Source organism: Pelophylax lessonae (genome assembly GCF_965119305.1).
Source record: "Pelophylax lessonae genome assembly, chromosome: 10".
In the NCBI taxonomy this organism is placed as follows: domain Eukaryota; kingdom Metazoa; phylum Chordata; class Amphibia; order Anura; family Ranidae; genus Pelophylax; species Pelophylax lessonae.
The window spans coordinates 172371792-172388101 of NC_138777.1; the positions used below are offsets into that span (position 1 = coordinate 172371792).

Sequence of the window (16310 nt, forward strand, 5' to 3'; positions counted from 1 at the left end):
ATCATAACCCCCCCTCCTCTCAAGAGAGAATACATTCAGTTCCTCTATCCATGGACTACTGCTTGTAAAGGATGTACCACTGGCTGGAGGTAGCCCAATATGAGCTTTATGTATCTGATGTCCAGGGTGAACACCTTTGTCCACAAGATGTCAACAAGTAGTTACGGTTGTCCATTTGTACATTGCCTGGTAATATATATCTTATTTTTGTAGGACTATTGTTTCCCCCGCGTTCTTGAACTCCTGAGAAAGCGGCTTCATCCGCGAAACATGTTGAGTGTTGCCCAACCGTAGTGATCAATCAAATCATGTGTTGTATTCTAAAGCACAGGTAAAATATCATTGCTGCAGTTGAGCCTCTTGAATGGGTTTACTTTTATTCTTGTTCACAATTGTCAATTGTCATTTGCCTTTTTAAAGAATGTAATAAAGATTTTTTTTTATATGATTGTCTACGCCTGTTGATGGTACCAAGAAAATTCTTCCTCCATTTTTCTCTCTACAGGGCCATTTTGGGCCTCAAAAATCTGTTTTTTTTTTTCTTCAAAGGATGCAGTAAGGGGCTGTGACAAAAAAAAGATAGATTCTAGATGGACTATCAGCAACAACTGCCTAATGCCCTCCAATCACCCCAAGCTAAGAGTTAGAGTCTAAAAAAAATGCCCTGCAAATGACTATATAATGAGGGAGAATGTCTAAAATAAAGTAAAGACAATGACTGGGATGGAATCGCTTAGCACCCCTGATTAGATGTTTCCTTCCGCCAAACAGTGCCTCCTGCCCTCCAAATCATTACGAGCAGACCGAGAGCTAATTCCAGCCCTTTTTACCCCAATAATCTTCCGCAAATAAGATGTGGGGATAGAACCAATGGAATGACTGTTTATTGAACAGAACTACACATTTTTATACACTTTAAAAGTAGATCATTCACGACATGAACAATAAAAACCAATATTTACCCAAAACATCACACAGTTGTTTGAATAACCAGGTAGAGCTGAAACAAGGCTAATCCCATCATAGAAGATCCTCCAAGAGTTAGCCAAGTTAGCCAACAGACAGAAACAATAGGTGACACAATTAACTTAATTAAAAATGGGAATGCTCAGGTTTCCCTAGGCACACGCCTCCCAAAGAGTAGCGTTCCCTTAAAAGCAAGAGCCCATAGTCAGTAGGCAAAAGGCTAGCCTGCAGTCCCCTCCAAAAGCCCCTGTCCTGGTCGGGTCTGTCAAAATGAATACAGGCAGGTGTTTTAGTATCTAATGCTAATGTGACACGCTTCCGTTGTGATTGGAAAGGCAAACTGCCATTTTGTGAGAGGGGAAGATGGAGGTCTTGTGTTTCTGCTAAGCAGGAACATGGATCTCTGTCTTCCTCCAGTCAAAGCATCCCCACACAGTTAATGTGCTCCCTAGGAGCACATTAAACCCTTTGATTGACCCTGATGTTAACCCTTCCCTGCCAGTGCCATTAGTACAGTGACAGTGAATTATTTTTAGCACTGATCACTGTATTGGTGTCACTGGTCCCCAAATAGTGTCACTTAGTGTCAGATTTGTCCGCCGCAATGTCGCAGTCCCACTAAAAAAAGAAAATCGCTGATCAACGCCATTACTAGTAAAAACAATAAAAAAAAGAAAATCCATAAATATATCCAATAGTTTGTAGACGCTATAACTTTTGCGCAAACCAATAGATATACACTTATTGGGATTTTTTTTTTTACCAAAAACATGTAGCAGAATACATATTGGCCTAAATTGATGAATAAAGTAGATTTTTTTACATTTTTTATTGGGTATGTGTTATAGCATAAGGTAAAAAACTAAAGTAAAAAAATATGTTTATAGCACAAAAAACAAAAACCGCCAAGGTGGTAAAATACCACCAAAAGAAAGCTCTGTTTGTGGGGAAAAAAGGACATACATTTTATTTGGGTACAGTGTCGCATGATCTTTAACCATGATTACTTTGACAATTGCGTTGTCATGTGCCATTGTACCCAAATAAAATCAACGTCCTTTTTTTCTCACAGACAGAGCTTTCTTTTGGTGGTATTTGATCACCTGTGTGATTTTTTTTTTTTGTCGCGCTATAAACAAAAAAAGAGCGAAAACTTTGAAAGAAAAAATATATATTTTTTCATTTTCTGCTATATAACATTCCCAAGAAAAATGAAAAAATCAATTTTTTTTTATTCTTTCAGGCCAATTTGTATTCTGCTACATATTTTTGGTACAAAAAATAACAGTTAGTGTATTTTGATTGGGTTGCACAAAATTTACAAACTAGGGGAAAGATTTATGTCATTTTTACATATTTATTTACTAGTAATGGCGGCGATCTGTGATTTTTTAGCGGGCCTGTTTACAACAGCAGACCATCGTTCTCTCTCCACAGGGAGCGATCGCAGGTGCCCGGGGGCAATCGTGGCCACTGGCCCCACGCCTCGACTTCCCCGCTGTCGAGTGAGCTTGGGCGCTCGCGCCCACAGGAGTGCTCCTGCGAACTGCCGTACAGGTACGACAATTTGCGGGAACCTGTCGACCTGCCGCTGTATATAGGCGGTGGCTGGTTGGCAAGTGGGTAAAGTGCCATAGTGCCAAAAATGGTGGTGGGGGGGCTGGGGGTAAACCTTCCGGGGCTGAAGAGGTGAAAATCACTTTGCAATAGTGTGAACCCAGCCCTACTCCATCCATCTGAACACAACCTGTGTTGCTCCGGCTGTGTGTTTAGGACAATAAGTAGATCATCTTTGAACTGATGTTCGCCACACTTTTCACCTAAATATCTAAGATTGTTTCAGTGTAGCAGCCGCAAGCCCCCACTCTGTAAAGCAAAAATACCAGCTTGTTTAGCAGTAAATCTAGACTTAGTGGTGTTTGATGAATCCACATTTGCAATGTAGATTTCCTGGCAGCAAAAACTGTAAAGCCAGCCAATTTTTTGTCAGGTTTCGGTAAAATGGTTTGCAATCTAGTGTTACTAAACAGACCTGTTCCGGGAGTGAAGGAATATGTAATTTGAGGTTAGTTTTACAATAATGGACAATATTATCCAGAAAAATTCTTTATGAGATCATGACCAAAGACAGGGTGATAAATCAACAATAAATACTCCAGTTGTTAGCAGGCAAATACATGTTTATTCCTTTTGTTTTTGCAAACATTTAGGAAATGTTTAATATGAGATGGCCATGATCCTCAGAGGTGCAATAAAAGATCATCCAGACAGCCTGGCAGGGCAGCGCCTGCTTTTGACCCGCTTAATGAAATTTGAAGACTTCTTTTCTTATTATACAAACCAGGAACTTGAAAGGAACAATTTCTTGGAATGAAGGACATCTTTGTTTTATGCAGCAGGTAGAACTTTATTTTATACATATAGCTGACTAATAAATGGAATTAAATTAGTGATGCTGCTTATCTTGTCTTCATTGTAGTTTTCCCTAGGTTAGCAAGTTTTTTTCGAAAAAAAAAAAAACGGATGCCCTTTGTAAAAGTGTGTGAAGAATGCATAGGAATGCAACAGATTCCCTGATTAAGAACTCTAATGTCATACATTTTAATGATACCTCTATCAAAGTCTTCATTAATCCAAATCCTGTTATAGCGACTAACAGTTATGCCGGGTACACACGATGAGATTATCGAACAAATTATCGTACATTTTTTTTTCTTTTTGCATGCTAATCTTAATATTTTATATTGGGATGGGAGAAGGGATGAATGGGATACTCCAACACTTGAACAATTCTCAAGGGGTTAACAGTCTCTTTAGGGGCCCCTTGCCCTCTCCTGAGGTAGCAACCTGCACAAAGTTCCTTCACTGGCCCGTTGGCCCAACAGAATCTTTACAGAGTATCTTCGTAGAAAAGTCTCTCTGTAAGAGATTCTCCTCTTCAGCCCGATGGCCCAAACTACTCCACAGAGTGTCCTTTTAACCTGAGCAAATGATCCTGACCTGATGGCCCAAAGGATCTCCATTTTTAGCACAGTCATAGTATCACTAGAATCCTGCTTTTAACAAGGGTCTCTTTTTGTAAAGTTGGAGGGTTGGCCCTCTTTGGTGAATCCACCCAGCGGTGGCAATTGTAGATTTCCCAATACCTTTTTGCAAGGATATAAGGGAAAGGGATATTGAAAATAGGGCTTGGGCCCTTTAGCAACAAAAAGTGGCACTTTCAACAACAACTGTACACTGTACATTCGGGCTCTCCAGCCCCTCTTCTTCTTCTACAAGCTTTACATAGTCTCCACTGGAAGGGTAACATCCTCAGCAGTAGTAGTCTGGGTGAGGAATCTCAACAACCTTCCCCTTAGAGTCCCTGACACGGATGGACCAAGCCTGGCCAGATCTTTTTGGGCAGCGGACCTCCACGCGGTCAATGTAGATAGCACGCGCAAAGTTACAATTGGCCTTTTCAGACTGAAAGGTTTTCCACAATTCAGGCTTTGACTGGTTGCAGTGGGGTTTCGTGATGTAGAGAAAGTCCCACACAGCCTCATCACATCATGCCTGTCTCCTTGCCCTGATCTCCAGCATGATCTCCCTAGGAGCATAAGGATAGTCATATCCATATTCCAAGGCCACCTTTCTCTGTATCAGCGGTTGCAGTCTGGAGAACCTGGGGAGGGTTTGTCTGTTGCCTCTCCCAGGCGAGGAATACAGGGTCTCCTTTTTGATGATGAGGGAGACATAGGCCTTGTTTTGTTCCTGAGCCCAGGCATAGGTTTTGAGGCGGGGATAGATCTGGGACCCGTGTAGAGTAGGCCTCGCAGAACACCAGATTCTTGGCACACTGCCCACGTACCACAGAATCTCTTGTCTCCTCATCAGGAATGTTTGGACTGGCTGCACTGCTCCGTTCATCCAACCCCCAGTCCCACTCGGTCTCCTCCTCTGACCTCCAAACATTAATCCCCTCTTCCAAGGATTCATAGCGATGCTGGAAGCTAGGAGACCCCACATCAATGGCCCCGGCCTCTTCCTCACTGCTCACACTCAGTCTTTTTCACCGCAGGCCATTGACTCCCATCTGCCTTTGTTAGAGCCGAATGGGTATCTGCTGCCTTTGTCTTCTGTGCATCAGGTGGCCACTCCTCAGCCCTCACTACCTGCATGCACATGGCTTCTGTAGTGCGGGTCTCCCTCACTTGGCATACTATAGTACCAGCAGGTGCCACTGATCCCGGCCCCAGCAACGCTCTAAGTACTCCTCTTCCTGTGCCCACAGGGATTCCCGTCTCAGAAACTGACAGGAGCCGAGTGACCCCGGTCTCCCACAACACATTCAATCTTCGGGGCTGACTGTCACTCTTCTCCGCCCGCAGCAGCAGATTGCCACAGTGCCCGCACTGGCCCCACACTTGCAGCTGCATGGGGACATTCAGACACTGACATCATACCAGGCCCAAATGCTCCACGCCTGCTCCGGTACACAACGCCAGCCATCCATTGGGCACAAGTTGCACCCCAGTGTCCCACAGGGTCAATATCGGCATTCCGCTCTGCTCTGCAGGATCTCCCCCAACACGTGGAATAGCCTCCACGCTCCAACTCACTCCGGTACTGGCCATCTTGCTCCTCCACACACGTGTCTCCCTCTCATCTACTTTCGAAAGCGGAAGTAATCTTAGCCTCATTTAGCCATTTTCCCTCCCCAATGTCATGTGACTCGTTGATGTTACAAGGTCTCGGGTGTAAATGGGGAGCAGGTGTGTTAAATTTTATGTTTTTGCTCTTACTCTCTCATGCCAAAGAACTCTCTGAGGATCTGAAAAAAAGAATTGTTGCTTTACATAAAAATGGCCTAGTCTATAATAAGATTGCCAAGACCCTGAAACTGAGCTGCAGCACGGTGTCCAAGACCATACAGTGGTTTAACAGGACAGGTTGCACTCAGAACAGGCATCGCCATAGTCAACCAAAGGAGTTGAGAGCACATTCTCAGCACTCTTAAAGGGAAACACACCTATATGTGCTTCATCTATCTAGGTAGATGGAAAGCACCCGGAAATGATGTGATAGGAGGCACTGAGAGTGCCAGAACCTTACAAGAGCGCAGTTTTGGGAAATTGGCTCTTTTGAAATTCAGTGTCCTTATATTACCCTTGTGTTTCCTATTACTATGATAAATACTGAATCTAATTGACCTATGGTCACTGTTTCCTAAGTTGTCCCGTATTTCTATATCCGTGAGCAGGTCTGTATTGTTGGTAATCAGTAGGTCAAGTACCGCATTGTTTCCTGTCGGTGCTTTCACCATCTGACCCATAAAATTGTCCTGCAAAACATTTAGGAACTGCCGAGCCTTTGCTGAATATGCGATTCCTTCTGCCCAGTCTATATCTGGATAATTAAAATCCCCCATTATAATGACATTTTCCATCCTTGCTGCCAATTCTATCTGTAAAAGGAGGTCCGTCTCCCCCTCCTCCCTCTGGTTGGGGGGGCCTATAGCATACGCCCATATTACCTTCCCTATAGTGCCTTATCTTTTAAGTTCTACCCATAGGGATTCTGCCTCGTCCATAGTTCCATTATTAATATCATCCCTCATAATTACCTGTACACTGTTATTAATATACAGACATACCCCCCCCCCCCTTTTTACCTTCTCTATCTCTGCAATAAAGAGAATACCCCTGAATGGTCACCATCCAATCATGAGAGCTGTCGAACCAAGTCTCTGTTATCCCCACTAAATCTAAGTCCTCCTCAAACATCAGTAGCTCCAGCTCTCCCTTCTGGTTGGCCAGGCTTCTGGCATTGGCAAACAAACCTCGTAATTTTGACCGGTTGCATATATCCTCGTTTGATGTTGTTTTTAGGCTGCTCTTGTGATTTTTCCCCATACCCACCTTGGGTTTAGGGGCTCTGAACACCCTACCGCTAATGTCCCCCTTTGTGCCCTCTGAATCTTGCTCCCCGCTGGCTAATTCTACATCTGTACCCCCCCCATCACCTAGTTAAAAAGCCCCTCTAACTTTATGGCCATCCTCTCACCCAGTACGGCTGCACCCTCCCCATTTAGGTGCAATCCATCCCTACAAAAGAGCCGGTGCTAGCACATTATGCCATTGACTTGCAGTTTTTTTTTTTGTTTTGTTTTTTTTTCAGTGGTTTACTACCCCTTTAAATGTTATTACCTACTATTCGTTTTTTCCTATACCAGTTTGTCTTAGTATACTTTTTAAAGAAGTGTTATTATTCTCTATGATGTGTCTAGGACTAGCCAGGCAGATCTTTCATCAAGAATGACTGGTAGTGTGAAATCTACTTACAATCATCAAGGCCATTGTACTTCTGGAACTACAACTTTTCTTATGCATTCATCTTTATATTTGGTGCACACATACTAAAAAAAATAGCCTTTTTTTACTGTGTAGAAAAAGGAACTGTCACTGAAGATTATGCTTGGAATTTGGAATTAATTTATAATTAAAGGCAAAACTTTTTTTAGTTTTAGATAGAGTGCAGAGGGTTTGGAATTCTTGACATTTTCTATTGCTGTCTCTGCCTATGTTAAGGAGATTCATCCTCTCTATCTATCCTTTTCACCATTAGCCCCGGTTCACACTACTGCGTGTGCGGGGTTCGCATGTCATGTCGGAGCGCACTGCTCCGACATGACATGCGATCAGCTGTGCGGTGCGAGTTTAGCCATACAGTTTGTATGGCTAAATTCGCATCGCACCCGCAGCAAACACGCACAGGAGGCATTTTTGCTGCCGCATCAGGATCGGATCGCACAGCGGTTCACACTTGTGCGATCCGATCCTGTGCGAACTGCACGATCGCACTGCGATATGCGATCAAACTGGGGGTGTCGTTAAGATTACATTGACACCCCCAGCGGATCGCATATGGCAGTGTGAACTGCCGGGGGTGCGTGTGCGATGCGGGAACAGGCTGCGAATTCGCAGCCTTCCCGCATCGCATCAGTGTGAACCGAGCCTTAATGTGAAAGTTAAAGAAAATCTCAAATTTTGAGTTGTCCCTGGAAAAGTAATGAAGGGGAAATCTTCCAACGGGGACACTAGTTCTGGTGACCTGGGGGTTCCCAAGGAATTCCCTTAAACACTTACCGACCAGCCGCCGCAGTTATACAGCGGCAGGTTTCCCGCGAATCTCCGTACCTGTACAGCGGTGCGCTGGAGCGATCCGAGGGCGCGCGTGCATGTCCACTCATCAGCGGGTAAGCCGATCCACAGCGCCGGCAGCCGCGATTGCCGCCGAGCACCACCGATCGCTCCCCATGAAGAGAGAATAGCGGTCTGCTGTTGTAAACACAGCAGACCGTTGTTCTCTCTGGTATCAATGCAGAGCTCCCATGCTCCTGCAATTTAGGAACACAGGTCTCTGTATTGATGCCATAAGCCTATCCCCCACAGTTAGAAAACACCCCCTAGACTCACACTTAACCCTTTGATCGCCCCTGGGTTAACTTTTCCTGCCAGTGTCATTATTACTGTAACAGTGCATATTTTTAGCACTGTATACTGTAGTAATGTCACTGGTCCCCCCCAAAGTGTCAAAAATGTCAGGGGTCCGATCTGTCTGCCGCAATCTCGCAGTCCCGATAAAAATTGCTGATCACTGCCATTACTAGTAAAAAAAAAAATAATAAATAAATCTATCCCCTAGTTTGTAGACACAATATTTTTTGCGCAAACCAATCAATATACACTTATTGGGATTTTTTTTACCAAAAATATGTAGCAGAATACAAATTGGCCTAAAATGATAAAAAAAATAGATTTTTACATGTTTTCTTTTGGGAATGTTATATAGCAGAAATTGAAAAATATTGTTTTTTTTTTTTCAGAATTGTTGCTCTTGTTTTGTTGATAGCGCAAAAAATAAAATCGCAGAGGTGATCAAATACCACCAAAAGAAAGCTCTATTTGTGGGAAAAAAAGAACATCAGTTTTATTTGGCCGCACAATTGTCAGTTAAATTAACGCAGTGCCAAAAAATAGCCTGGTCATTAAGGGGGAAAATCTTCCGGTCCAGAAGTAGTTCATTTGCAGGGATTTCCTCTCACTTCCTGTTTAGCTTTTGGACAGGAAGTGAAGGGAAATCTCTGCAATGGGACACAGGTGGTGAAAAAAAGTTCTTGTTTTGCTTAAAGTTCTACTTTAAGTCAATTGCATTGCTGTGAAGGTTTTTGGGAATTCGCTTTCAGGATGCTTGTTTGCACGGAACTCCTTTGTTACTGAATTACAGGTAAAATACCTTTAATTTCCTCCACTTACTCTGCTTTCTTTTTTTCTAAGACATGGTCATCCTTACAGTAAAATAACATCAGAGCATAGCCTGGTAAAGAATATATGTGTGACATCTCTCAGCGTGGGAATGAAATTAGTGTATATTGGGCAAAGGTCTGAATGTGGGAATATGGACATCGAGTGAAGTGAGCTCATGGAAGAAATAAAATGGGAAATAACTGATTCAACAAATTACATGCAGGCAGGTGTATATTCCTAGTGCATGTAAAAACATTCAGCCTTTCTTAACTGTTTTACCATGGCAGAATCCTTGAAATTACTTTCAGGTCTCAAGAAACCCCTACCATAAATGATTGTATCTACAGTCCATGAAGCATCAGCTTCATTAGCAAGTTGTAGATTGAATAATAAATAAAAGATAAGGGATGTGGCCTACCTAGCAAATTTAACACTTAGAGTGGTTTATTTTCTAACACCCTGCTCTATAAGACAAAATTATATTCAACAATAATCAGGAATAAAAATAAATAATGGTCAGAAAGGAAATGCAACCAGTGAACCAGTGGTCCTTTACATTGGTGATCATTTAGGAAGTGACCCATATCGTTGGTACTCAATTGAAGAGGTGCCCATTAGGATCTAGTTGGGAAAAAAGCACCCCCTTTACATTGGTGGTCGATGATAGAAGGGTCCCCTTTCAATGTGGCCAGTGGAAAGAATTACCTGTCTCATTGGTGATCTGTGGGAAGAACAACCTTTACATTGGTGGAGGTTGGTTTATTTCCCACTCACACAGGTGGTTAGTGCAAAGAATCCATTGTTTTACTGAGGGTCATTGGAAACAATGTTCCCCATTTGCACAGCTGTAAAAGATCATTGGTTGCCAGTGGTTGTCTACCTGAGTAATGAAAGGTAAGGCACCACTGGTCCCATGCTCCTGGCTCTGCTGAGTAAGGCATTGTCCCTTGGAAGACAAGCCACTAATGCTCAAGGAACCCCTAGCAACTTCTTGAGAAAACCTGGTAGAGAATGGTTGATGTTGAAACATTCCGCCTTTAGCACCTGGCTCTATTTTCATAATGTCTTTTATTTCATAGATCTTAACAATAGTTGATTTATAGTCTGAAATGAGCACAGTAAAAGGAAAACAGAAAATAAGTCTTTAACCAGCTAGGTATCAGATTGTTTTTATGAACATTGGTATAGATTAGTGATCGACCGATATCGTTTTTTTACCGCCGATACCGATATTTTGGTCATCGGATATCGGTATCGGCCAATATCTGCCAATATTTTCGGACATTAAAAAAAAAAATATATTATTTTTTTTTTATGTCTACAGGTACTGTGGTGGAGGGATCTGGGGGTCTAAAAGACCCGAAACCCCTCCTCTGCACTTAAAGCATTCAAAACACCAAGTTTGGCTGATTTGAATGCTGTAGGTTTTTGAATGCGGCGCCGCCAGTAGCCGGAAGTGATGTAATGTCATGACATCACTTCCGGGTACTCGGCGGTGCCAAATTCAAAGAGATGGAGACTCGGTTAGACAGCGGCGGTGCGGCAGTATAGGTAGGATGCCTGGGTCTCCCGGTGGGACAGGCGACTCGGGCGAGCCGCGGAAGGCGGCGGGAGGGGGGGACGTCCTCCCGCTCCTTGGAATGACAGCCAAGCGGCTTCTAAGCCGCATCGGTTGCCATTACAAGACAGCCAACCGTCGGCTATGGACACTGGTACCGGGGTGATGCCTTTAGCTGCAGGCATTACCCCGGTACATGCACTTTCCCGAAATATCGGCAATATCGGTAAATCAAAAGGCCGATTCCGATATATCGGGCAAAGTGCATATCGGCCCTCGATATATCGGCTTTGCCGATAATCGGTTGATCCCTAGTATAGATTCATATTATCACTTTTAGATGTGTTGCATATGACTAAAACATTCATAATTTGCTCTTTTTTTAACCATACTGAGTCTTTGAAGATTAGTGCTAGGATTAATAGAGCTATCCGCAACTAAACATTATTATGCACTTAACGTTCTACGTTTATCAGTTAGTGTCTTTGTCAAAATTTAAGCAAAATGATATTCATTGTGGTTGTAATTTTCAGTTGTAATTCACTTATTATGTTTTTTGTTTTTTTTTTAATAACAAATTGGCACGGAATAATGGACTTCTCTTTTTGCTACATTTTGCTTCTCTGAAAGCTTTTTGATGGATGTCAATTGGTATTGCTATGGTGACTTTAGCTGTTACTCTTAATACTTTTATAATAAAATGTACAGTAGGTGTAATAATGTAGAAACAGTACAGAATCAAGATGTAAGAATACTTTGTATTTTAACAAACTGTGTAAACATTACATGAATGGTAGGAATATACAAATGTTTTATTAGCGTAAAAGAGTATTTTTCATTTTATCAACATTGTTATGTTTGATGTCATAGTTCTTTCATTTTTCTGTCCCTGGGTCCTGTATAAATGAAAAACTATTTTACTTCTCCAGTTTATAAACCCTTAGTGGATCTGTCATTTTCCCCATAGTAGCTAAAAATACATAATGCTTTCATGAGAAGAGATGACCTGCTGTAGAGTCTGGAGAAATAATGTTCACCGCTGCACTGTCAAGTGACCTACTGAAATGGCAAGAAGAAAGAATTATTTCCTTGCCAAACATTGATTCTCTGGTTAGTATGTCCATAAGAAAACCAGTGTTTAAGTAATAGTAAAGTCTTGTTTTAAAAAAAAAAAAAATAATAAAATAACATACATATTATACTTACCTGCTCTGTGCAGTTGGTTTTGCACAAAGTGGCCCGATCCTCCTCTTCTCGGGTAACTCTTCTGTGCTCCTGGTCCCTCCCTCCTGTTGAGTGCCCCCACAGCAAGCAGTTTGCTATGGGGGCTCCCAAGCCAAGTCACAGCTCCTTGTGTTCATTCAGACATGGAGCCGCGACCCAGTCCCGCCCTCTCTCTCTCTCCTGATTGGCTGACTGACTTTGATTGACAGCAGTGGGAGCCATTCGCGCCACGCTGCTGTCTCAGTCAATGAGGAGGGGGTTCCAGGGCAGCTAAGACACTCCTGCAACATCGCTAGATGAAGATGGGCTTAGATAAGTATTCGAGGGGCTGAAGGGGGCTGCTGCACACAGAAGGTTTTTTTTTATCTTAATGCATAGAATGCATTAGGATAAGAAAACCTTCTGCCCTTACGCTTCCTTTTATGTGTCAGTGGTGGTGTCAACTGTTAAAAATTTAGGTTCAGTTCACTTTTTATACAACTTTTACCATTCATCTTATGAGTAACATTAACACTTCTTTAAATTTTTGCCTGCCAGAATAGTCTCTTCTGATACCAGCGGTACATAAAAGCTGTAATATTATCTAAACCAGCATTTCTCATCCTTTTTTTTCAGTTGTGGCACCCTTTAAAACTATGCACAATCTCAAGGCACCCAAATCTAGAATAGAAGAAATGTATATTTTACTTATCAGTGGAAAATCTGAGCCATGAACAATGTACACAACCACCTTGATGAAACTAACTTCACATCAGAAGCCCCCCCTGAACCTCAGAGGTCATCCTATCTCTTCAGAAATTCTTCCATCACATCAGAGGTCCCCTTTTTTTTTGAGGCCTCCATCAGAGTCCCCCCTTCATGTCAAAGGCCCCCTATCACATTAGAGGCCCCCATCATCAGACACAGACTCCCTCCATCACAAAGCCACCCAATCACACAGTTCCCCTATCTCAGACCCTCCCACAGGCAGTGATTTAGGGCAAGCTGGATCCGGTGCTCACGGTACCACAGGGAAATCCAAGGAGCATCCAGAGGTGCCACAAGCATGGGACTTTCCCTGGATCATCCTCATTAGTTACCATGGTGCTGGTGGGCCAGCTAGCAGCACCGTAAAAATCAATGACACTGTAGGGCCAGGAGGCACAGCATTATTCATTGCTAAGGTGATGGCAGCCAGTTCACCTGCACCACAGAAACCCATTATTCTCAGGGTAGACAGCATGCAAGGCTACCCCACCATTCAGTAGAAGACATAAGTCCAATTTCTCTACCTCTTGCCCACTGCCATGCTGCTGGAGCATGCTGGAAAAAAAAAGGTCCTATGTGCTGTACATCACTGCAAAACCCTGTGGGTATGTGAAATGACAGCCTCAGCCCGGGGCCCAGCCAAGCCACACCCCCCAATGCATTTCAGCTTAATCATGATTTGGCTCCGGGGGGTGGAGTGAAACGTGTTGGAGTGTGACTTGGCTGGAGCCCAGGCTGAGGCTGTCATTTCAGAAATCCACAGGCTTTTTCAGTGATGTGCGGCACATAGGATCTTTTTGTCTCTTGTATCATTGGAGCTGGGATGGGCTCTGTCATCTTATATTCATTCAAAATTAAAGGAACACTTCAGAGTATTGCATCCAGTCAATTAAACTTCTGGGATATTGATATGGGCAGGTAAGTAGCAGAGGGGGTTGTTAATTAGCTTCAGCTGCTTTAGTGTCAATTAAATTAACAGGTGCACTAGATGGGCAACAAAGAGATGACCTCCAAAACAGGAATAGTTTTACAGGTGGAGGCCACTGATATTTTTTGTTTCCTACTCATCTCGTCTCAAGAGCATGGAGGAGATTCCAGGAGACAGGCAGTTACTAGGAGAGCTGGACAGGGCCGTAGAAGGTCCTTAAACTATCAGCAGGACAGGTATCTGCTTCCTTGTGCAAGGAGGAACAGGATGAGCACTGCCAGAGCCCTATAAAATGACATCCAGCAGGCTACTGGTGTAAATGTCTCTGACCAAACAATCAGAAACAGACTTCATGAGGGTGGCCTAAGGGCCTGACGTCCTCAAGTGGGCCCTGTGTGGCATTGAACACCAGAATTCGCAAGTCTGCCACTGGCGCCCTGTGCTTTTCACAGGTGAGAGCAGGTTCACCCTGAGCACATGTGGCAGATGTGAAAGGGTCTGGAGAAGCCACGGAGAACATTATGCTGCCTGTAACATCGTTCAGCATGACCAGTTCAGTGATGGGTGAGTGATGGTCGGGGAGGCATTATAATGGAGGGACACACAGACCTCCACAGGCTAGACAATTGCACCTTGACTGCCATTAGGTATCAGGATGAAATCCTTTGACCTATTGTCAGACCCTACGCTGGTGCAGTGGGTCTTGGGTTCCTCCTGGTGCACGACAATGCCTGGCCTCATGTGGCGAGAGTATGCAGCCAGTTCCTGGAGGATGAAAGAATTGATACCATTGAATGGCCCCCACCCTCGCCTGACCTAAATCCAATAGAACACCTCTGGGACATTATGTTTCAGTCCATCCAACGCCACCAGGTTGCACCTCCAGATCTGGCAGGAAATACCCCAGGGCATCATCTGTCATCTCATTAGGCGCATGCCCCGACATTGTCAGGCATGCATACAAGCACGTGGGGGCCAAACAAACTACTGAGTAACATCTTGAGTTTCTGCAGTGAAATTTCAGCAAAATGGACTAGTCTACTGTATCATTTTTTCACTTTAATTTTCGGGGTGTCTTTGAATTCAGTCCTCTGTAGGTTGATAATTTTCATTTCCATCAAATGATGTGGAATCCTTTTGTTCCTAACACATTACCCAGTCCATATCAATATACAGTAGATATCCAGCATGATACTTTTAACCATTGAGATCTGATGTGTTTTCACAGTGTTCCTTTGATTTTTTTTGAGAAGTGTATTTTAATTATTTCTAGCATATTCTTATTAATCTGAACAATCTTGAAGTTTGTAAACTTTATGAAGAATCCCCACACATTTACTTCCTTGAATTTTGTAACACGTATTCACTATGCCATGTTGCATAGTTGGTAAGGTTGAGTAAAGACACCATCCAGTTCAGTTCCTGTTGATAGGCACTGCTTTATCACAGAATCCAGAGTCTGGTTTCTGAACTACAGAGTTGCTGGAAGGAGAAGTTTCAGGGAGCATAATCAATACAGAAACCGCTGATTGCAAGCAGTGAGGTACTATGGGATATGTGGTCCTTAGAAATTGAAAGTAAACAGCAGAGAAGAAGCTGTAAAGCATGCAGAGACTCCAGTTGTATAAAGAGATAGCCGGCAGACAGGCAACAATCACAACATGAAAGGAGATTTTTCCAATAAGCTTATATTGGATTCTTAAAAATAACTTTATCTTTAAGTTAGAAGCAGATTGGCTACCATACAGAGCTGAACTAGATTTTACACTCTCCAGTTTTAGTAAATCAACCCCAAAGTGTTGATGTTTCATGAATAACTGTCATGAATCAGTTCATATTAAACCTTTAGAGATCACATCCTACGCTTATACCCTTTGTTAGTGGTGTGGGTCTAAAATATTCATTTTTTTTTTTTTTTTCTTTACAACAATGTTATCATATGACTACAATTCATTGCAATGCACTTTGTTACAACCATTATCTTGCCCATGGCCACAGATACAGTATAGGCTTCTCCATTTACAAAAGAAACCCCTTCATAATATCAGCACTTAAATAAAAGTATAGAGCCACCTGCATGCTGCTCTCATAAGGAGTTTTATTTTCACCCTTTGTGCTCTGTCTTTAACCTCTTGCTTACCGCTGTATGGATATGTGGCTATATCAACATCATTCTTGAAACTGGATAAAAGAAGAGTTCAGGAGTGAATAAAATTAGTACAGATTTATTGCATAAATAACATATGCAGAATTACATCTGAAAAAGCATCAGTTAAATGGAAGCTGGAAAAATACTTTTGATTTTTAAAATGTATGGCCTTATGGACTATTTAAATAACTTGTGTGCTTTTTCAATGCAGTTTTTAAATACCAAGGTCATAGCTGCAGCCATGATCTTGGTATGTTTTTTTTTACAGTCGGCGATTGGGTGCTTGGTCAGCTGCTTTGGAGGGCAGAGGACACATTGGGGGATGAGCCTTGATGTTTCCAATGAATAGGACCTGTCTCAAAGCTATCATAGAGACTTGCTAGATCCCCTGTGATGGTAAAACAATTTAAATAATAATTAATTTAAAAAAAAAAAAATAATTTTAATAAA

General features: G+C 42.6%; 1 protein-coding gene across 3 annotated transcripts in view; it reads left to right on the forward strand.

Annotated features, from left to right (window-relative positions):
* MACROD1 (mono-ADP ribosylhydrolase 1) overlaps window positions 1-16310 on the forward strand; it is a 1305057-nt gene that overhangs the window by 529733 nt on the left and 759014 nt on the right. The gene's annotated exons all lie outside the window — the stretch shown is intronic.